Genomic DNA, 22,071 nt, shown 5'->3' with positions numbered 1-22,071 from the left:
GCCCAGAAGGGAGCAAGCTTTCTTTCTCATGCTGAACAAACCAGGAAGCTACTAACTCCAAACAGGGAAATAAATAAAAAAAAAATCTACATCAGATGCCAAATACAAATTGTTGTCCTGATTCCTGGAAAGAAGCTTCAAAGTGGATCTTGATGACACGAAATGAAAAGGATGCAAACGTAGTTGACATGACAGCTTGCTTTGTGCACACCTGTGCAAGTTTTTGAGATTCTATTGATTGATAACCTCTTTAAGGAATAAGTTTTGGCATTAAATTACCGCAAGCAGCCGTGAAGGCTTTCACTCAATCTCTTAAATGCTCTTCCATCAGGAGAAATTTATGATGTCTTGTGCAAATATGATGATGTGTCAACAAGAGCAGTCCACTGCTTTGGGATCTGGGTCAGGCCTTTATTGGTGTGGCTGGGTCTGAGATTTGGGTGACCCACTTAGAACACTTATTTGGCCTGGTCTTCTTTCCATTTCCGCTGTGATGTAGTAAGGATTGAAATATGAGGTTTCTTTGTTTCTTTTCCTTCACCTCTCCTTTCAATAGAGTCTGGCAAGGTCTCTCTCTCTTTTTGAAAGCTATTTCTTGATCACTTTTTTTCTTATACTCATTGCCAACTGGTTCTAAAATCCTGTTTTGTTTTGTGTACCTTCTAGGATAAGTCATTGTGTTGCTGTGTTTTTGCCCTACGCAGATTTCCTGGGATGAAAGATATAATACATCCGATTGAATTTTATAATTAGGAAGATGGGGGTTCATAACACCACTTGATGGGCCTGTTCCCTCAAAATGTCTTCTTCATACCATTCTATAAAAAAAAAAAAAAAGAGGCGATGTGGAAACATAATGAAAAATGGCCTTGGTACATCGCATATTAGCTTCTTGATATGAGGCAGATTTGAATAACAATCAGCAGAGAAACTGACTAAAAGATTGTACTGTAACCTGAAAATATATCTCGGGAGAGAGAAAAGGTGAAGAAGAATATAGCATTTATATTTTATGTATACAGGTTCTTTAGATGAAAATATGAATATATGTGCCAATTTGCAGGCGAAGTTGGAACTCTTAAGAATGAACATAGTGGAAGAATATTTTTGACAATAAAATACAACCCAAGGATAAAATTGAGCAATATAGGCTAACCTTGCAAACATAAATGCTACTTAAAACTCACCGTGCTGTTAATATTATTGTCATTTCTAGTAAATAGCCATTGTTTTACATAGGAGCTACCTAGAGTTACCCAGGACACAAAGAATGACAATAAGTGACACTTCCAAAGAGCAGGGATTATAAATGGAGATTTCACATTAGGTAACACTGAAGCAGAGAAGACTTGCCTGCCTTTTCTGTTAAGGTAAAAACAGCTGCAGTGTTTTGTAAAACCTTCAAGGATGGCAGAGAAGTTGCCACAAGAAAATAACACGGACTAAACTGGGATTATGAGAGAATTCAGCAGTAAATGAATTTAAGAACTCTGGACCACACCAGGCATTGTTTCTGTTTCATCAAAATCCTTTAGTTTCAGAACTATAGTTTATAATCTTGGCTGATCATCAGCAATTTCTTCAGGAAGGTAAGAAATATCAGAATCTTAGGGTGAGAATGTTGGGGGTGGGGCAGAGAGAATACCGCATTGATTTTTAAAAGCTCCTCTGAGAGACTCTGAGGTTCTGCCAGACTTGGAAATCACTGGCCAAAGGAAAAATTATGTTCTTATGCCATTACCAATCAAGTCTACCATGCAGCTCTCCTGGTGCACAGCTGTGCTGCTATATTCTAGATATGTTTTGATTGGACACAGATGCATTTAATTAGTAGTTTGTATCATCAATTAGAATGTGAACTCAAAAAGTCACCTTCTTGCTTAAATATGCTTTGAACATTAATTTTAATATGTGACAATTCCCGAAGAAATGGGACCAGAGTGGGGGTATTCTAATGAAGTTGTTAAAACATAAACATTTTTTTACCTGGGGATACAGTCTCAAAAGTGAGGATTCTATGAATAAGCAAATACTTATACATTTAGCTTTAGAGGGTCTGGATGCCCTAGAACAGGAGGGTGAGAAAAGTGATGCTAATGACAGGCAAGCTCCTTTGCATTTTTATGTCATTTTCCCAGAGCCATTTCCCTGAGGGGAAAGCTGACATCAAAGGTAGTTGCCATGTTTTCAGATTCAAGAGATTTTTCATTTGCTCAAAATATGTTCCTCTAGTTTTCTGATCTAGTCAGGGAAAACAGTAGCTACTTCTGCTTCAGGTATGGAAGATATGACCTGGTCACTACTTAGTATTTCCCCACATACCTCACACACAACACATCACTCATTCTAATATTTAGGTTTATGGATGAGGAAATGGGAGCTCCAGAAAATGGCCCAAAGTGGTAGGAAGTAGAATTTGATCCCAGTTTAACATAATCCATAAGCCAGGTGCTTGATCGCCTCTTATAAACAGCACCACACAACAGTAAGAATAAAAAGGTTCAAGCTTAAATGGCATCACCAGGGAAGGACTTTCCTGTTTCTCTCCATTTTCGCGAATTACGGCTACCTCTGAAATACTGCAGCTGCCTCATCTTCTACAATCCACACTTCAAAAACATGTATCCCCTCTAAAGTTGCAAATCATATAAATTCTTTGTGTCTCAGTTTTTGTGTTTGTTTGTTTTAAGGGACTGTGTAAACTCCCACGCCTGTCACATCATAGGCATCACCGGTTGATCATGGTTGTTGTACCAGGAGACCTGGATGCAGCCAAAAATCTTCCTCAGAGTAACTCGGATAATCACATCTTATCAATCAGAGTTGTTGTTCAGGATGAAACCCGCTTGCCATTCAGAGTTCATATACTACAAAAATTCTTAATAACTTTTGATTTTCATAACTATTAAATAAATATATGTGAACCAGTTTGTATTTTAAGACAGGTTATGATGACACTATACAGGCACTTAGTGTCTAATCTGAAAGATGTTGATCCTATTAACATATCATATCAATATTTGGTCACATTTTACTTTTAAAATAGTAAAATAGAGTGGTAAGATTTTCTTGAATTCTAGGCTCGGCGCCCGTAGCTCAGTGAGTAGGGCGCTGGCCACACACACTGAGGCTGGTGGGTTTGAACCTGGCCCGAGCCTGCTAAACAACAATGACAACTGCAACCCAATAATAGCTGGGCATTGTGGCGGGTGCCTGTAGTCCTGGCTACTTGGGAGGCTGAGGCAAGAGAATCGCTTAAGCCTAAGAGTTTAAGGTTGCTGTGAACTGTGATGCCACAGCACTCTACCGAGGGCAACATAGTGAGACTCTGTCTCAAAAAAAAAAAAAAAAAGATTTTCTTGACTTCTAGAGGACAAAGACATTTGATTAGCAAGTTCAATAAATACTCACACACACATGTATATGCATACAATTTCTTCTTCTATATATACATACCATTTACCTGAGACATAAACAAGAGGGTTAGAATGTGGATACTTGAAGCATTCATAAGGCTGGAGAATTTGTCAAAATCACCACAAATGGAATTCATGATACAGTAATTCAGTAATAATCTACATAGTGCCCAATGTAGAAGTGAATTTATATTTTGGCTTCCAAAGACATTTTCCTTAAACCACAGGTACCATAAAGCTTACAGAATCCCAAAACTTCTCAGAAATCAGTTTGTTTATGTGTCTTTAAATCCAAGAAGTTTTGAATGCATCACAAACTAAACTGTGTATAGCAGATTTTTGCTTCTTATGGGTAAGGACCGAACAAGCAAGAGAAGTAAGGCTTTAACAGGCAAGATTTAGCACAGGCACTGACTGGGAAGGGGAAAAAAGGATGAATGAAATAAAATGGAAATCTAGGACATAAAGCAAGAAAACCCTCAAAGAATAGAAATACTAACTCTATAGTTTTTATGATCCATTTATGATCCATTACAGAAGCCTGTCCCAAACTAGATGAACAGTGAGGCAAAACCAGCCAATACCACTCTGGGCTAGGCGAGAACGTAAATGGGAAAACCAAAAGCAAAACTTATCGTGGCACAGGTGTCTGACCTTGACCTGATTCCCTGTAAGAGAGCCTCTTGGTTGTCATCATAACCTGCAATTTACCTTTGAACCTTTACCCACCTTTCATTTCCTTCTTCTTACAACACACGTATTCACACATACGCTCACACGTATTCAAACAGACACATGAACACACATATTCACATACACACAGGCACAAGTGTGCACCACAGCACAGAAACAAAGCATATACAATCTACATTGTGGACTGCATTTCTCACTGGGGAAACAGAGTAGATCTAAGATTTTACTGAAGTATCTATTCAATTAAAGTGAATTTGGGCCCTAAGCACAGTATCTGACAGATAGCAGGTAAAATTATTATTATATGAAAAGGGCTGTTACTCTATACATACAAATCTAATTACAATCCCTTTAATCATTCTATGGAGTATTAACTGTGGAAAAAGGGGCTCTAGTTGTAACTTACCCACGATCAGTAGTGAGTACAATGTTATAATTCAAATCCAGAGATGTCTGACTATGGAGACTGCATTATTTTCTACGGTATCAAGCTGCATTCAAATAGAGCAATGGTTCTCAACCTACCTAATGCCACGACCCTTTAATACCATTCCTCATGTTGTGGTGAGTCCCAACCATAAAATTATTTTTGTTGCGACTTCATAACTGTAATTTTGCTACTGTTATGAATCGTAATGTAAATATCTGATATGCAGGATGTATTTTCAATGGTTGCGACCCACAGTTTGAGAACCACTGTAACAGAATATCTAAACATTACTGGGATATGGAAAGGATTAAAAATATGCCCCATCTTGCACCAAAAAAAGTAAAACAAAAATTACACACAAGGACAAGATAATGAATCAAATTTAGAACAAGGCCATCTTTTCTATTCTATTCTCCTCACTCAGAACAAGAGCAATAGAATTGAGAAGTTTATTTCTCCTTGAAAAATTAATGTTGTGTACACCGAATCTTCCGGCACTAATGATTCTCTCAAATGTAACACTTGAGCTTGAGCTTCCACAAGTTGTGCTAACCTCAAGATTAGCCCCATCATGTATTTGCTTATCTGACCCACAGGAGTTCATAATTAATCAGACCGGCCCTAACCTATCATGTCAATTCGCAGGTTCACACAAACATGTACTCTATTTGCCAACAGATAATCTATGCTGCACTCAGCTGCCACATACTAATCTTGTTGAAAGGGTGATTCCATCACATCCCCTTCTCATTCACAAATGACCAAAGCTTCCTCTTACTACTGGGTTGACAGCCCCATAACTCAGGTCACAGTTATAACTTTCCACAGGGTAAATCCACCTTTTAATACAATTTCCCTATCACTAATTTCTTGCATGAACCCAATGCTCCTACAGTTCCAAGCTACATATGTATACACAAACAGTGTTGCACCACATTTTTCCTTTGTTTTCCTCTTTAGAATTCTAGAACTCCATCACTTCTCATGACACAGCCCCAGGATCTGACTTGTCTCTGCTTTCAGCAAGACTGATTATCACAACCATTTCACTTCTCATAATCTATTGCATGAGACTATGCTAGAAGAAGGTGTTTTATCGCAAATCAGTATTGCAAGCTTCTGGGGGGCAGAAACAATTTCTGATAGTAAATGTTGTCTAAGGCTTAGCACAGTGCTTCATACCTAGTCAACACTGAATCAATTCATCCCTTCACCAAGCCTGTACTTGCAGCTGTAGCACCTATCATATGCCAAATACTTTGTCATTACTTCAAATATATAATAGTAACAATACAGACATGATCACTGTTATTATAGAATTACATTTAATAAGCATAGACAATTACCTTATCAGCACTTTCAATAAAGTGGGATAAATGAGAAGTTGACCAGGGCAACAGTGGAGATGGGGTGAGCGTCAGGAAGGACATTTAGAGCAGGCGTCATTTGCTCATTGGCTGTATAAACGAAGCAGGAAGAGAAGGATGGAGATGTTAAATGCTTACGGTGACATGTCTCGTACAGATGGACAGATAGACATGGAGGCAAGACACTCATACCCATGTACCATGACTGTCACCCGTTTACTTACTGTAGAAGAGTAAGGTCTGATTCTAACTGATAAATATACAGCCGTCTATTTTCAGCAAAGATTCACCAGGGCAATTTCATTCCACACTTGAATTAGTGGAAATGAAAGTCCAACGATTGAATTACCTTCCCTACTTGATTAACAATTGTTAGGAGATATACAGATATCCTCCACGAATATTCTTTTTCATAATATCAATGCAAATGTCGCCACTCTATGTGTCAAGATGCACCTTAGCATGTAATCAGTTTTCAAATTTATTTATTTATTCCTCGGAGAGAGTAAAGGGAGTCCATTCTGAAGCTCAAGTCAAGTTCCGTTTTCAATTCCAATTCTAGGTTAAGATTTCTGCCAGCCCTTATTGAGCAGATGCACCCATCCGTGTCCATGAGCCTTTCTGTATCTGAAATATGGAATAATTCTACATGTATTTACATTCCCCCAGCTGCTTCTTCAGCAGATTTTCTAAATGGATGCTAGTTTTTGCCAGGGTAATAAAAGCAGTCAATCTGGGCCTAAAGGGGATTTTTTAAGAATCAGGGCACAAGCTCAGAAATGGACACTCTTATAACCTGAAGATTACAGAAATGCAAACACACAGAGAGGATTACCTCCTCTGAAACCCGCCGCAGAAGGCGGTGAGAGAACGCACTTTGTGCATATTTAGGAGGTAATTGTCCTAGGCAGCAGAAGGCAAGTAGGAAGATTCAGAGGCAGGGGCAGGTCTGACAGGCTTAAAGAACAGCGATGGGGACAAGAGATAGAAGTTGAGGGCAAGGAGTTGTTTTTGATGTGCCTGTTGGGAAGGACAGCTCCACTGCCAGAGGGCCTTGTGGGATAAAGTTTATCAAGGATAAAGTTTTTTGTTTTTTTTTTTTTAATATCCAGACAGAATTGATTGAGCCATTGGATTTTAAGTTGAGAAGTGATTCCACAGCCTCATATTTAAAGGATTTCTTCCCTTTTTTTCCTTAATTTAACTTGAAAGCATGTTTGAATTTCTCCAGAAAGGCCAGGCAAGAAAATATCTTACCTAGTGGAATAGAAGTGATTGGTTATTTTACAAAGATATTAAGCTTCTAGAGTTTAATTATACAATATTCCTTTAAGATTGCTGAAATACATCTAATTATGTTTTTTTAATCTGTTATTAATTTTTGCTTCCCAAATAGTTTCCCTTCTGGGAAATTTTCTTGCAGAAAGTGCAAAGAACTACAGAATATGAATATCAGCTTGTCATATATTCTGCTGGATGACCCCAGGGACGTGCTCCTGTTTAACCCTCACCAGAACTTTGCAAAGTAGGTGTTATGTTTCTAGAAATAAGAAAGAAAACTTGGAGAGGGTACTTGGCTCAAGGCCACACAGAGAGAAATGCTGGTGATAGATGGGAACTCAGGACCATAGTCCAGGAGCCTTGGTCATTCTGTGCTGGCCCAATAGTCCCAGCTTGTTTTATTAAAGCCCTTATTATAGCTTTTCCTTGGGCTCAAAACATACTACCCCCAAAATATAGCACCTTGGATATTGAGAAGATAGCTTTTAGCTTCACCTGAAAATCTGTCATGAGACCCTTCCTGTGATAGGTATCCTGGCCCACACCCAGAGGAATTGCTACAACTTCTACATGACTGTCCATTCTTCATTCCACTTGAGCACGTAAAGGCACAGTTTTCTCTGGATCTTTGGGTCATTTCTGAAGCCTTCGGTGTCACATAAAACTTTTGGTTAAGTAAAAGTGTTATGCTTTTTCTTGTAACAGAGGTATCAACCACAACCCTTGTGGTGGTTAAAGAAAATTTGTTACTTTTTCTCTTCTACACTTTTACAACTCAAAATTGCAGTTTTACACATAGTCCTTCACAATTTTAAGTGTGAATCAACACCAGAGGACCTTTGGCTGGTCAGATGCAACTGAATTGCTAAATCTGTACTCCTAAGTGTCAGATCTTTTTCCTGGCTTTAGCCACCCCTGAAGATACATGTCCTCTGTATAGGAGCCTGATGGAAGAACCTTTATTCAACAAGTTGGGTTTGTGTGTGTGTGTGTGTGTGTGTATGTATTTATGTGATATGTGCTTGCGTACACATGTGTGCAAAGACAGAAAGAAAGAAACGGAGAGGCCTTAGTTCCAGCCATCCCAAAGGATAGCCCATTCCCCAGGGCAGAGGGAACACACCAGGCAGAGGGAACACACCAGTCTCTGCTTGCCAGATTCAGTCTTGAGCCCCATACTGCACAGTGGGAATTGCTTACTAAGACTGATCTCATTTCTTTGGAGTCAGGTTTGCCCATGAGCTATGTCATCAATCTATGGAGTCCCTATTTCTCTCATTCTTCCTCTCACTCGATTTTTTTTTAAAGCAAGGTCTTTTGTTCCCCTCAAAAAAGTAAAAAATGGAAATGCATCATTCTTATTGAGTACAGCAAAGAAGTGAAATTGATAATTTCTCTCTACATCTAAGAAATGAAGCTTTTCACTTTTATTTTCCCAAGCCGAGTTGAATAAAGAGGCTTTCTTGTTTTTTCCCTGAGCAGGAGAAGTGGACATCTGCTATTGAAAAGCTCCATCCGTGCACGGGTGGCCTCTTTCTCAAAGGGTCAATCAATTCCATCACCCCCACCCCCATAGAAGTGTGGATGTGAGAAAGATCCAAAGAACCCCCACGGGCACTCGGACTTGAACAGTAACTGCCTTAAGGATTTATAAAGAGCCCAGAGGCAAAACCATCCTAGAGAGAGCAACGCTTTTAGACTAGGTGCTTGTTTTCACAGCTACATGGGGGAGGAGAAGTGAATTTAGGTTGAAATTCTAGAGAGGTAAGGGGGGTGCGGGTAGAAAGTGAGGGGAGAAGTCAACAGGCAGCAGATGCAACCTCATATGGTCTTCACAGCAAAGCACTTTGAATTATCAGGTCCGTCATGTGCATTGAGTTAAATCAGTTGTCCAGATAAGGATGAGAAAGAGGACAAATTAGCAAAGAATATTGGCCAAAGACTCAAGGTTCTCGAGTCACAAAGACCTTCCCTCAAATCCTAGTTCCTATACTTATGAGCTACATGATTTGGGGTAAGACATTCAACACCTCTAGCCATCATTTTCTTGTGCAACAGCATAAGGAAATCAGAATGGTTAGGTTCGTTAAGGAAAATAAGGTATGGGGAATAGTTCTTCAATACAGTGCCTGGATAGCCTTCCTCAGAGGGCCCCCTTTGATGACAACAAAAAAGGGGACTCCAGGGTAGACTGGCCAGAGGGAGGCTATCCAAAGAAAGCAGTGTTTGGAAAGAAAAAAAAAAAAGATGATTAACAACTGTACCCCCACTCACACATTAGCCCCACCTTACCCCTTAACCCTGAGAAAATTACTCATTCCGGAAGCAGTGGTGTCACTTAAGGTAAAGCCAGGCAGAGAGAGGACATTTGAGTTATAATTCCCTCTCTGTTCCCAACAAATTATCCTACACAGGCAGGTCACATCACCTCATTTCCCTTTGTGTAAAATGAATGAGTTGAGCCAGGCTAAACCCAGAGGCCCCAAACTCTAAAATTCATTGTAGGCTTAGTTTCCTGAATAGGGGAAGGACTATTTCTAGCTCTGTAAGGATGACAGGGTTTGACAAATGTCCCCAGCTCCTGTGTGATGGTCAGTTATCAATTCCAATTATGGAATCAGCAGTGGAGCCATCTGAAACCGGCCTGCAGGGATCTGTGCCTGACGGGAGGGGTAAGGCTATTAAGGGTAATGATCAAAGCCTGGCCTTTTAATGGGAAAGCTGTTAAGCAAATTCACCGTTTTTCTTCAGAAGCAGTTCCCCTGACCTAGCAGCCCGCAGGGCAGGACACAGAAGTGGGCTCAGCTGCCTCTCCTACAAAGACAAATAGGTCTTGTGTGATTGGCACTTACAGTATTAATTATGAAATCATCTATTGACTTTTTTGTCCTTTCTTGCAAATCATTCTAACAATAATGTCATTTAAACATTGATTCACTTGTTGTGCCCAAGTGAACTCCCCTGAGAAATCCCAGCCACTCTAATATTTGAAAATGCCCCTCTAAATTAGCAAGCTTTACACAGACATTCCTGGCAAATTCAGTCATTCCTCCGCCTGGGAGTTTTGTTATTTGTGGCTCCCTTAAAGAACTGAAGTTCCCCCATCTTCAATTTCAGTCACTATGAAATGATATTAATAATGCTGTGTGTTTAGTGGTGGTAACTCCGTTAATGCCAGAATACAATAAAGAACCACACACTATAATAAAAACAGAAGCTCCAAACTATATCTGAAAAGCCTTGTAAAAAACAGAACGAGTGGTCTGGTCTAGTTACAATTTCCTTTCTTCTTATCAAAACTCTTAAACAGGGGCGGCGCCTGTGGGCGCCGTCCCCATATACCGAGGGTAGCGGGTTCAACCCCAGCCCTGGCCAAACTGCAACAAAAAAATAGCCAGGCGTTGTGGCGGGCGCCTGTAGTCCCAGCTGCTCAGGAGGCTGAGGCAAGAGAATCACGTAAGCCCAAGAGCTGGAGGTTGCTGTGAGCCGTGTGACGCCACGACACTCTACCAAGGGCAGCAAAGTGAGACTGTCTCTACAAAACAAAACAAAACAAAACAAAACAAAAAAACTCTTAAACAATAGTGTACAACAGGCTTTGTTGTTCTTTATTCTTCCTTTTCCTATTCAGGTGGTGATGGGGGTGGTGTGTACTAGGTTTAATTAGCCTCATTTGCCTGGGTTTCCCTGAGTGAGGTTGTTTGTTCCTAAAAGTAGAAGTCTGTCATTTTTTTCTTAGAGGCACTGTCACGTGTTTCAACCTAATGTGGATTAATGCAAAGAAATAAAATTTTAAATCCCTGAACTCTGCAAATAGAAAAAAAAAGGGAAATAATTTGGTCTCCTGAAGCAAAGCCATATTGAAACCAAAATGAAGGGAAAAGAATTATTATATAACAGCATCTCACTTGGAAAGGGGAAATCTACTTGGATGCTAGATTTTAGACCAATCATAATTCCTCATGGAAACAGAGGCATTTCATTTAAAAACATGAGGAGGTGTTGACTGGATAACGTGAGGGAAGAGGATATCTGAGATGAGGAAGAGATTTTAGTAGTGATTCTTTCTAACCACCTGATTTCCAGCTCCAACGTCCCTGCTGGGGTTTTTTTCTAGCTGGCCCCACCTTTCAATTTAGACAGCCCACCCCACCCCACCCACTACACACAGTAGGTCCCTAACCTTCCTTTTCTTAGAGCATTTACTTTTAAAAACTTGTAATTATAAATCCTTTCTCTGCCCTTTGATTTGCAAATCTTTCAAAAAGCCTCTTGCCAGTTTTTTACAACCTTTTTTCAGGACCTAGGAACAGTCTGTCTGAAATGTAACCAACAAAGGAGATTGCACCACAATCTCCTAGTTTCTGAGAGAAAGTGGGAGCTGAATTTGGTGGGGGCCTGCCTTCCTCTAAATTGCAAATTACCTCCTATCTTAAAGACAACAGTTTATTTTCCCTTTGAATGAAGACCATTAGCAAATGTAGATAACCTGTGACTTTACCCCAGGGTCTTCCAGCTCTTAGGTAAGCCCTTCCCTCTCTTCTTCAGTGGAGTTGAGTTTAGATTTAGTTGCAGCCTCTGTTCCCTATGGCAATAACCATTTGATCAAACTTCCTTGCCTGCTTCGTTTTGGCAAATGCAATTTTTGCTTTGACCTGTTCATCCTGCTAATGCTTAAAGCTTTTTGGTGCTGAGCAGGGCTCCCAACATCCATCTCCCTGGGAAGCCACCTGTTCCTTGATTAGCCCTAATCTTAGACAATTCCCCCATACAAGAAACCACCATCTATCTCACTAGAAATTCTACCCACCAACCCTGGTTCTGCCCTTGGGGGTTACTTAGAATAAATGCAATATTTTGCACACCCTTTAATATCGTAAGAAAGTTTTTCTTCTCCAGGGTAAACCTTCTCAAGACCTTCACAGAAGGTTCAGAGCCTTATGACTTGGGTTTGTCTTTATCAAACTATCTCCCTAAGGGAATGCCTGAAGATATAATACCTCCAGGAACCGAAGAGGCAACTAGAGAGGTTTTGTTTAACCTCATAAAAATAAAAATTTATACTATAATAATTCAGACTATGATCCACAGATTAAGAGTCATCAGAATGAATTACAAATGCATTTTGCTTTCATCAATGTTTTCTTGAGGTATGAGCAATCTATTTGAGGTATGAGCAACCCAGATAAGCATACCTAGATTCCTTTATTCTGTCTTGGTGCCCATAGCACAGTGGTTACAGTGCCAGCCACATACACCGAGGATGGCGGGTTCGAACCCTGCCCAGGCCAGCTAAAACAGCAATGACAACTGCAACAAAAAATAGCCAGGCATTGTGGCAGGCGCCTGCAGCCCCAGCTACCTGGGAGGCTAGGCCAGAGAATCACTTGAGCCCAAGAGTTTGAGGTTTCTGTGAGCTGTGACACCAGAGCACTCTACCGAGGGCAACATAGTGAAACTCTATCTAAAAAAAAACCAGATTCCTTCATGCTTTCATCTCCTTAAAAAAAAAAAAAACAATGTTTAATTATTCAGTCTGGAAGAAGAGAAGGATAATATCTGGTAAATTCTTTCTTAGACTGCAGTTGTTACTTTGAATAATCTATGAAGTTCATAAGATGTGTTTGTTTATTTTGATCCCATTCTTTACCTTCAGACTGTACTATATGTACCCATTATATTCACCTTTCCTTCTTTATCACCTGAAGTTTCCTCTCTTTAGGGTTTAGGCTTTTCTCTAATTTCTTTTTTTTTTTTTTGAGACAGAGTCTCACTTTGTCACCTTTGGTAGAGTGCTGTGGCATCATAGCTCACAGCAACCTCCAACTCTTAGGCTCAGGCAATTCTCTTGCCTCAGCCTCCCAAGTAGCTGGGACTACAATGCTAGGCTATTTGTAGAGACAGGGTCTCGCTCTTGCTCAGGCTGGTCTCATACTCCTGAGCTCAGGATAATCCACCCACCTTGACCTCCCAGAGTGCTAAGATTACAGGTGTGAGCCACCTTTGTCCCAATCCTTTAATTTTTGAGTCTTCCTACATTCTCACCCCTATCAAAACAGTCATTTAATGTTCCATTCTATTACTTGGGTAACAAGTCAGGCAGGTAGTTAACCAAGTTCTTTTATTAATATTGTTTGATTAAGTAGGTTTTCCATTCCGAGAAAACAGTATGAGATACAAATATGTTAACAGTTGACCCTGAGGGATAGGACACTTGGCTATCATTGAAGGAAAGATGGGAATCACAAGACCATCAAGTCCCTTTTCTTTGGACTTGACTGTGCCAATCTGTCCATAATCTTATTCTCATAAAAGCAAAATCAAAAATGATTAGCACAGCTGTTTTTTCCCACCAGGATAATGCAGTCCTTCCCCCAAATGAAGCACTATCATTGTAACCTGCCTACATGTCTTTTCCTTTCGAAAAAGGTTTTACTTGCATAAACTCTGCTGCTTCTAGGCACAGCCCCGTCCTGTTCAAAAGTAATATTTTTATTTCCACAGCCTATATACTGTTTTATCTGTATCTTTCTTATGGAATGTTTTCCAAATAATTTTGTTGTATTACGTAGTGATAGCACCTTCTCTCTTGGACTAGGGCTCCTTAAAGCTAAAGGATCTTAGTCATCTTATTAGCCCACAATAATCAGCATGGTGTCTGTCACATGGTACATTTTTTTTTTTTTTGACAGTCTCACTCTTTGCCCAGGCTAGAGTGTGATGGAGTCAACATCGCACATAGCAATTTTATTTTTATTTATTTTTTTATTATTAAATCATAGCTGTGTACATTTTTTTTTTTTGTAGAGACAGAGTCTCACTGTACCGCCCTCCGGTAGAGTGCCGTGGCGTCACACGGCTCACAGCAACCTCTAACTCTTGGGCTTACGCGATTCTCCTGCCTCAGCCTCCCAAGCAGCTGGGACTACAGGCGCCCGCCACAACGCCCGGCTATTTGTTTGACACATTTTCATCACACTGGTTAACATAGCCTTCCTGACATTTCTTAGTTATTGTGTTAAGACATTTATATTCTACATTTACTAAGTTTCACATGTACCCTTGTAAGATGCACCACAGGTGTAATCCCACCAATCATCCTCCCTCCACCTATCCTCCCCCCTCCCTCCCCTCCCTCTCCCCCTTCTCCATGCTCACAGCAACTTTAAATTCCTGGGTTCAACTGATTCTCTTGTCTCAGCCTCCTGAGTAACTGGTACTATATGCGCCTGTCACAACTTCTGGCTAAGTTTTTCTATATTTAGTAGAGACAAGGGTCTTGCTCAGGTTCATCCAAAATTCTTGAACATAGGGATGATCTTCCTGCCTTGGCCTCCCAGAATGCTAGGATTACAGGCATGTGCCACTGGGCTCGGCCCCTATATAATATATCTTAATATGTGTATTTAAAGGTTTAAAAATTGAGGGCAATAATTGAAGTAATCTTCCCCCAAATCTTATAAGACAAAGAAAGGAATTAATATCTATCGCCACTTTTCAGAGAGGTTAAACGAATGTTCAATGTTGATATGGGAGATCGGCGTTCCTGAATAATGGGTATACATCTGATTGGGATGACTTTGGGCATGCAATTATAACTAGAATCTTAGAGCCCCTCTCTGTTGAACATGTGTGTCAATTCTAGTTATTGGGAGTACCACACAAGATGAATTATGAACCAAGCTATTATTAAGATTTGGTATGTGAATGTACATGCATGTTCATGTGTATGTGGGAAAGGCCAAATTTGCATTTCACAAGCTGACATTTTGTGTCTTAACAGATACAATGTGTATAATTATTGGATTTGGCTCTGGAAAGAATGATATCTTCATTATAAGCACTACAGGCAAGGCATAAATATGGAGGGAAAGGGATCTTGCCCATATTTACTAAGGAACAGCTAAACAAACAAGACCCTAGGCAGTTCCTTTCCTTGTGAAAAACAGCAGCAGCAGCCCTCCATATATCAAGTAACTCCGTCTCCCAGAAATCATTTCAGTTTCAGAAAGAAAGTCAGTATTCATGAACTTGTCACCCAAGCCTTGATCCATCTTAATATATTGCCCAGAACTTTCAATGTGGCCGAAATGTTTATTTTTCTCCCTCCCCTTTGATATTTTTGCAAATGGATTCATTTGAAGATAGAAATAAGTAGTTTGGATGAAGGAACATAAGCTGTTTTCCAGACTGTGGGAAATTGTCAATCTGATAGAATTTGCACAAAGCCAGACATCATGGCTTCAAAGGAAAAGAGAATCCAGAGATTTGCCAGAGCTACTTTTCTCATAATTAAAACAGCCTTGATTCCCTAAAAAAGAACTTTATTTTTAAAGAATTATAAGAATCCATTAGTCATGCCTGATACAAATAAGGTCTGACTTCATCAGCTAAGTGTGTAGCCATGCATTCATCCAAGCTCCTGGTCAGCTTAGGTTAATTAATGATTTATTGAGTGTTTCTATGTCACTTGATTCACACTCACATGAACAGTTAGAACCACAAAAAATTAGACTTAACTTTAAAGACAGCATTTCATCCAGGTCCATAGAACTCTCTGTATGTATCAGTCTGAGGCACTAACCCTTTGAACCTCCAGAAAGTAGTCCCAGTGAAAGAAATCAACTTCGAAGGAAGCCCACACCACTGTCACCTGGCCCTGCCTGTTGGCAATACTTCCAGGCTCTGACGATCCCTACCAGTCTACAATTCTACATTAGTCTATGTTCTGCCCTCAGAAGCTTTCTGGAATATGACTAATTTCTCTCCAACATTGTATCAAAATTGCAGAAAAATTTCAGAGAAAATTAAATCATGCTTTTATGCACATACAGAATTGAACATGAGTTCAAGAGTTTATTTTGCTCGCATGATAAGAGGAAGCCAAGCAGATATTATACTAGTTCAAAAGAAAAGTCAAAACACTATAAAATTTCATGGAGTAAAGAAATGTTCAACTAAATTGCAATAAAGACAAACTGATTTTCCCACTGGGAGGAAGAGAAGTCAATTGAAAGTCTAGTGGACAAGACAGAATTTGTATGCCAATCAGTTCCTCGCAATTTACAGAGGTACAAGATCGCTCAAAGACAATGACCAAGGCTAGCACAGAACGGCTTGGATGGGCGTACTATAGATGATGAATATTTTCCTGTCAAAATACTAATTTTTTGACAATATGTCCCTAATATGCAATTCTAAATGGAAAACAAAACAAAGCAAAAAAGCCCTGAAAACCGAAAGCTCTTTTTTCCGTGAGTGGTGCTTATATTCCTCTTAATGGGAAAATTCATTTATTTTGCTGCATAAATATTAATGTGTCTTATTACACGTATTGCCCAGATACCTCAGGGGGTGTTACATAATAAACACTGTATGTTCATATTAGCTTCTTAAAACCAGAAATTTTCTGGGTTCTAGAACCTGCTTTATGATGTTTTGGAGTAAGCTCATGCTTTAACCAAGTATGTACATTTCTTCCCATTTTTATATAAGTGACTTGCATTTGGTAATACAAAATTAGCCAATGGAAGAGTATTTACAGCAGAAAACAGTCAAGTGCTACAATTTGGGGCTTTCTCGTGTGTGCATGTGTGTGCGCATGTTTTTCCTTCCTGAGAGCCAGGTGTTAAACATTTGCAAGTATATTCGTGTCCCTAAGGGTTCAGCGAAAAGACCCTGCCCCTGTAACCTGGCAATTTGCATAGGAGATGTGAAGATGAGTAAGCTACAATCCTTGTCCTTAAGGGACTAGGGAAGAACTTGTGGTTTGGTAAATAAATTTATATATTTATAAACATAAGGTTGTTCTAGGATTTATGCCTCCCTCAAGGTAGCTGTTTCACAATAGCCTGTGCCTACTGTCCATCAAAAGATGAACTAAATCTAAGCAAGGAGGAATGCAAGAACTTGAGGCCCTCCACTCCATGTTTTAAAGGATATAAACAGTACACACCATAGAGGATTTAACTGGAATGTGGACACGTGCACATGTTACTTAGTAATAAGTTGTGATAAAGATTAAAATAGTCACTTCAAATAATGATTATTTTGTACAGGAAGGATTACATAATCAAAACACAATTTGTGAATTTTCCATTTACTCCCCATCGTAAACATTAGCCTCTTCTTTAATGGGGCATTTTGTCATCTATCAAAAATATTTTAAAATATTGACCATGTTCCTGGTAGTTTGATAGATATCAGAGATTCAGCAACAAATAAACTTTGTATTCTGCTTCTAAGGAACCTTTATTATAGTGAGAAAGAATAATGTAAGCACACAATCATGATAATACACTATGGTGCTTGATCAAGGAGAAGTACTGGGCTGAAAAATAACAGAAACAATTAACTCTGCAAGGAAAGAGGTGGGCAAATGGTTTCAAAGATACCATGAAGGAAAAATAAGGAAAAATCAAACTTTGCCTAGAAGGAAAGAATGGCATACTAGTCAGAGGCAAAGATGGATACGAAATTGCACAAACACACACACAATACAGGATCCTCTGGAAGGAGAGGAAAGACAGTTTGAGATAGAGATGGAAGTGTTAATATTTCTACTTGTCTTCATGAGAGAAGACAAATGAACTTGAGATTTAAGCTATAGTTTTTGAGGCCTTCTGTCTAGAGATTCCAGTAAGCAGGAGAGACTATGAACACATGAAATCTCCTGGATATACAAGTTTAAAGTTTAGAGCTTATGGGATTTCCGAGCTGATCTAAAATCTCCAGAGAGTAAACACTTTGAGCTCAGGGAATATTTCTTTATTCATTGTTTAGCTTCTGGACCTAATCAAGAGTCTCAAAAACAGAGTAGGTAATCATTAAATGATGGGTAAACCGAAGAAGAGAAAAATAAACAGTAAAACACAGAAGTGTTCATCTTTATTTCCTATTTTGCTTTGGCTGCTGCCGTACACTAGCTACAAATATATATATTTTTTCCACCAAGCCTGCAAAAGTCAAACTAGCTATGTTGTCTGAAGTGTTGGAATTATCTTCTTCCTTGGTGTACTGGGCTCTGATCTCCCTGCCTGTTAAAATCATCTCCTACAACTCTCCCTCTCCATCCCTGAACTCCAGCCTCCTTGCCTTCCTTGCTGTTCTGAGCACGGTAACAACCAGCCCCTTCAACATCATTTTCCTGAAGGCACTTGTAGGCTCCTGTATTTGCCCAGAATGTCTATTCTGATCATTTTGTCAATAATCATCTCTTTTATTTTACCTTTCTTCATCTATATGTAAACCCCACATGAGCTGATAATACTCTGCATGGCTCTCTCATTTCCAGCACCTAAACCAGTGCCTGGGACACTGTAAATTTGTGTTCAATTGATAAATGAAAAAAGAAACTGTTCTCTTTGACATGTGCTTTAATGTGAAGTTCTCTCAGATCTTTTTGAAAGCAAGTGCTATGTATGAATAAACTGAAATAAAATGGAAACAAATAAAATCATTAATTAACTGTAAATGTCTAAAGAATACAGAAAAAGCTTCATAGGAAGAAAATATATTGAAAAATATAAACAATAAGGGAAAACAACAAAATACCACATTCAAAATAAAAAGCTAATTTTCAATGTGCTTATTGCCCACCCCAAATGGCTCCTTCCTTCCTTCCTTCCTTCCCCCCTCCCCCCCCCTTTCCATTCCTCCCTCCCTGTTTTTTAGTAAAATGTTAGGTTTGGTTTGGGGCCTACACTGAAGATCTTGCTTCCCAGAATCTCTTGTACCCAAGGATTGTCATATGACTAAGTTCCCACCAAATGGGATGTAAGCCAAAGTGTCACTGGTGAATTCCAAGAATCATACTTAAAAGAAATGAGTTCAGGTTACAGATGACCTTATAATGTGCTTTCTCTGCTTTTCCTTTCTGCTTTCTGGGAGATGGAGATGAGGACTGGAGTTTTAGCAGACACTGTGGATCACGTTTTGACTTTGAGGCTAGAAGCTCCTGCCAGAATGTTAAAACTGAGACAAAAGAAGCTTCCATCCCTGGTGATTTTTATAGCTATCATACCAACTCTGCACTATTTTCAGACTTTTCTATGGGACAGGAAAAAAAAACAAACAAACTAACAAAAGCACTGTGCATTGATGCCACTGTTATCTTTAGCTTTCTGTTAATATACATAAAGTTTATATGCCATGTGACCATCTTAAATTATCCTTACAATTGTGTTTATTTGCCTGACAATATGTTTACCAGACTGGAGAGTAAATATAGCAACCACATTCACCAGACTCAGTAGTGATTCTGAGCAATCTAAATGGGACTATTGTAAAATCACTGTTTTTGTTACAATTGTTCATATATACACCACCTGCATTAGGTAAGGACATCTGTTAATTTTCATGGTTTCACTAAGTCCTGCATAAATATTAATTAAGCACAATAGCTCTAGAAAAACAAACAAAATGCTTGTTGCGGATTTAGGAGCAAAGCACTCAGGGTAATTACATGCTTAGATTAGAAACTTTTAGTAGTATGTAAAAACACACAACTTTCACCAGGGCCCAGGCAAGATAAATGCAAGTAAATGAAAAGAACTGTGGGAGCATTGACAAATTTCTGAGGCTGCCAGGGATTATAGATGAATTGCTCCATGTCTTACAGTTCGTACGAAGAGACTGGGGCTTTGCTTCCAATGCTCCCAACGGTATCCGTTCTACTCAGGGCTTTACCTGTATCACATCATATAACACGAAAGGAGTCCTGTGAGGTGGATCATTACCTTCATTCTTTTTTCAGATGAGAAATGGAGGTGCAGAGTCACTAAGTAACTTGTTCAAGGTCCAACTTTTAGTAAATTCTGGAGTCATGACTGGAATCCAAGTAGGATCTTTCCGGATTCTATGTGCTGACCCATCATGCGTTTTTACCCCTGCCAGATGGCTGTGAAGAAACAATAGCTTGGGACCAATCCCTGAGTTCTAGGGAAATCACTGAGTGGGAAATCCTGCCACTCATAAGGAACTAAACGGTGTCACTCACGCTAGAATGAATGATATTTAAATTTCAAGCAATTGGTCAAACATCTTGGAGTCATAATACCGACATTACCTGAAAGTGCTTTCTTGTCCTATCCTTTTCCTACAAGCTGCATCACCATAGTTCAAAAGCTAAACTCAGCAATATTGATGACAGCAATAGTTCTCAACCAATTTCATAAAACGCCAGTGGGCCAATGCTTTAAGGATGGTCACCAGTGTTTTGTTATAACTTTTAAAGTTTGGGAATAATGTCCACATTCTTCAAAGTAGAAGATATTCAGTTATGCATATTAATAGCTTTTGTCACTTGCATTTTGATATTGGAGCAACAGATGGGCGTGTGGAGGCCAAGGATCTTGGCACTGTTATTAAGTAGCTGAATGATCTTAAATAAATTCCCCCAAATTATGGTAGTTTCCTTTTACTCGTTAGCAAAATAAAGGACACCCTATCCCCAAGATCGCTTCTTTGTGATATCCTGATGATAGCTATGGTATTGACGATCTATGTCTGGTAGATAATTAGATAATCCCCCTACTCAGAAAGAGCTGTGAGCACAGGCAGATCTCATCTCAAGTGACAGAATGAGGTTAGAGCATTAAATAGATTAATAATGAGTTTCCTTCCTTCTGACTGATTGCTATATTGATTAAGCATTTAATATACGCCAAGTTTTCTATCATATATGTTACATACTTAGTAATTTCTATCATATATGTTACATACTTAGTAATTCTTAGTAATTCTACAATCTACATGACAGATAATATAATCCTAAAGTAAAAATAATAAATAAGGCATTCAGAGAGAGTTGGAGTATTTGCTTAAGCTCACACACCTAGAAAATGGCAAAAAGAGAACTGTAATCACATTGTTAGTAAACTGGAATAAAGAAAATTTAAACTCAGACATGTCTTACTCTGCACCACGGACTACATTGTGCCCCTCTCCCCGAAATTCCTATGTTGAAGCCCAAAACTCTCAGAGTAGTATTTGGAGATAAGGCCTTTACAAAAGTAATTAGGGTTAACCGAGGTTATAAGGGTAGCACTCTGATCAAAAAGGATTAGTGTCCTTACAAGGAAAGATACAGGGGATCTTGCTCGCTCTCTGCCACGCGAGGACACAGCACGAAGACGGACACCTGTGTGCTGGGAGGGAACCCCTCCCTGGTCTAAGCCAGCATCCCCATCTCAGACTTCTCTCTCCAGAACAATCAGAAAATACCTTTCTGTTATTTAGGTCACCCAGTCTGTGGTATTTTGTTGTGGTACCCCAGGCAGACAAATGCACTCTGAAGGTTTTCTTTTGGTCTTTTATTCTAAGCAATGCTTAGAGTCCACATGTTCGAAATGTCTGAAAAATGAAGACAAGAATAACTGAAGCGGGAGTGAGCTCACGTTTTGGCGTTAGGAGTGTCACTGGTACGCTCTGGAGCTGTGCCATGCACAGACTGCAGGAAGAGGCCGTCAGTCCTTGCCCTTGTCTGCATAACTGACAGGACCTAATAAAGGGAAGCTGCCACTGGGTGCCAAGTGCACGCATTGCTTCCCTTTGGGGCTATTACAATAAGGGCATTATTAATCTCCCTGTTATTATTTTCTGTTCTGTGCCTAATACCAGCACCCAGATTTTGAGTACAATTTTAAAAAATCTATCTCAAATTAAAATTCTTCACATTATACCTATGAAGTAAGTATTATCGCCACTTTACAGATGAGAAAAGTGAAGTTCAGATAACCGCTGAGAATTACTGAGCTAATCAGTGGCAAAGGAACAGCACAAGGTTTGCTGCCTGGATGCTGTTTAGTGCTCTCCACCTTATACCCTCTGTCCTTTTCCTACTAAGGACTTTAAAATCAGCTATTTTGTCATTTCTAAAATGTAT

General features: G+C 39.4%; 1 protein-coding gene and 1 non-coding gene across 6 annotated transcripts in view; both read right to left on the bottom strand.

Moving 5' to 3' along the window:
• LRRC4C (leucine rich repeat containing 4C) overlaps window positions 1-22,071 on the bottom strand; it is a 1,324,260-nt gene that overhangs the window by 63,786 nt on the left and 1,238,403 nt on the right. For 2 of the 5 annotated variants that reach the window (XM_053560156.1, XM_053560154.1), the window contains exon 2: window positions 5,886-5,996. The exons of the other annotated variants lie outside the window; for them this stretch is intronic. The gene's annotated coding sequence lies outside the window, so the exon portion shown is untranslated. The remainder of the gene's footprint in view (window positions 1-5,885; window positions 5,997-22,071) is intronic. 5 annotated transcript variants of the gene reach the window in all.
• Window positions 13,460-13,593, bottom strand: LOC128566196 (small nucleolar RNA SNORA69). Its single transcript, XR_008374485.1, has one exon. It is a non-coding gene; the product is annotated as a small nucleolar RNA SNORA69 (small nucleolar RNA).

This window comes from Nycticebus coucang, chromosome 14 (genome assembly GCF_027406575.1).
Source record: "Nycticebus coucang isolate mNycCou1 chromosome 14, mNycCou1.pri, whole genome shotgun sequence".
Taxonomy (NCBI): Eukaryota; Metazoa; Chordata; class Mammalia; order Primates; family Lorisidae; genus Nycticebus; species Nycticebus coucang.
This window is presented reverse-complemented; position numbering and strand designations above follow the sequence as displayed.